This window comes from Galeopterus variegatus, unplaced genomic scaffold (assembly GCF_000696425.1).
Source record: "Galeopterus variegatus unplaced genomic scaffold, G_variegatus-3.0.2 Scaffold6569, whole genome shotgun sequence".
NCBI classification, from domain to species: domain Eukaryota; kingdom Metazoa; phylum Chordata; class Mammalia; order Dermoptera; family Cynocephalidae; genus Galeopterus; species Galeopterus variegatus.
Window position 1 is genome coordinate 48,393 of NW_007732680.1, and position 2,209 is coordinate 50,601.

Here is a 2,209-nt window from a genome sequence, read left to right on the forward strand (position 1 = left end):
TGTGCCACAGTGCTCACTTTTGAGTTTCTGGCTGCATTGAATTTGACTGGGAAATACTGGAGGGAAAAAAATGGCAAACTCACTGCCATGTTGGTAGTATCTTGATTTCTGGTGTTTTTCTCCAATCTGCCTGCTGCTATTTACTTTTCAAAGTCCTCAAATAGCTACTCCATGCACTCTGTCCAGGTTTTATAATTATATTCAGTGGGAGTAATGGGAAAAGTGTGCTTACTCCGTCTTACTCAGATCCTAAAAACCAGGCTTAAGAAAGTATCTTAGGGAAATAATCAAGATATGAGCTGAGAATGCGAATTCAAGCATTTCCGTCACAGCCTTGTTTAAGATAGGTATATAGCTTCTGTTATTCTTTGCAAGCAACAAAATCTACTTGTTTTAACTTAAATCTGGATGATTTAAGTTTTTAAAGGGATATTGAGTAGCTTAAAGAATGCTAAGGAGGGTGAGAATCTAGCCTAAGAGATTATGTAACCTGGAACAATGCCCAAATTCATGCTACAGATATGATTTAGTGACCATCTCATAGTGCCACTGTCCAGCTTTGGACACTGTGAATGGCACTAATCACCAATAACTATACGATTATCATTGCTGCTTCCAGAAAATTGATTACACTGAGTCTGACACTCAAAAGTCACCACCAAGGACCATCTGTTTACCTAGGACATTTCTTTGCTATTCCCAATTGTTTGCATCCTTCTGACCCATTCGTAATGTTTTTTTCTGTAAAACTCCCACAAAGCCACTGAAGACTTCATTATTTCTTTTTACTAACACACGATATTAACTTTAAGCACTAAGTTATGTACCAAAAGTAATAAAGGCAGTAGGATTTTAGAGAAGAGGGACACTGTTGAGTACATGGGTTGTAGAAGAGAAGGCTTTTTGAAGAGTCGGGGCAGAACTGGGTCATAAATTGTGACCTCAAGAGGAGGGATGTATCAGTCAGCAATTCCTGAACAACTGCCGTGTAACAAAACATCCCTTAACAGTATTTCTCACTCATGGATTTAGAGCCAACTGAGGCAGCTCTGCTTATGATGTTAATTTTGCCCTCTCCATGGTTTCTGTGAGTTCCTGTGGCTTTTGTCCTCTTATCTCTCATAGCTTTCAACTGGCAGCATTAGATGTCACAAATTTGCACTGCATCAACCTGGCTTCACCAGTTCCCATGAGAATCTACTCATGTCAAGCATCTTGTGATGTAGCTACACTTCATCAAGGATTTGAGGGACCATATGAAAGGGTCACATCTTGGAAACCATGCCTTTCAGTCATCTTGCTGGCTATTCCCTCTTTCTCTCTTCCTCTTCCATTCATCTCCACTTCTGCCTTCTCCCAAACCCAAATCCACCCACAAGTCCCTTCTCTTTTCTTTCACAGACCATTCTTCTCTCACCCAGGCCCCTCAGGGAGGTTCACCTGCTTCTTAATGGCTTAATAAAATACTTTTTTCAAATGCATCCATTGCCCTCCCCAAGAGAATATCTGATAAATAATATACTCTCTCAAAGCAACCACAGTTATGCGTTTTTCTTCTTATCCCTTTAATCAGTTATTCTCATTCAAGTTATTTTTATTCAAAAATAACTAGACATGCAACAAGCAAATGATCTGTGGAAGATTTAACCTACTTAAAAGGAACAGAAATGAGATGTGGCTACCTGTGTACTATCCCTTGAAAATCTTATAAAAGTACAGCCCCAGTAGTCGGGATGCTCTGAGGAGAACCCCATTGGGTAGAACAATGGCTAAAAATAGTACTTGACCTTGGGTATCTGAAAGGAAAATGATGAAAAATGTTGACCAAAGAGTTTAAAGTGTTTTTGAAGAAAAAAGAAAAATAAAAGCACACCCACTTTTTAAAACTGTACAGAAGTCACCTTCTGCACTTTCTAGAAAGGAAAAGGTATTCAGCCAAGGTATAGACTTTCAGGCATGACCTTCAAAACAGGCAAGGGGCAAGTAGATGGTGAAGGCAACAGGGTGGCAAAGGAGAATGACAGATGCCTGAAAACATGTGAGGGATCACAAAGTAAATGGCCAGATCAGGAAACAGAGCCATCATCACAGCATAAAACTAGCCAGGGCTGCTTTCATTGACAGCAAAGGGATAGGTGTCAAATGAGCTGCAGATTCTGGAATGGATGGCATTCATGGGAACTGAATGTTTCCACAAGGGAATGAGGGC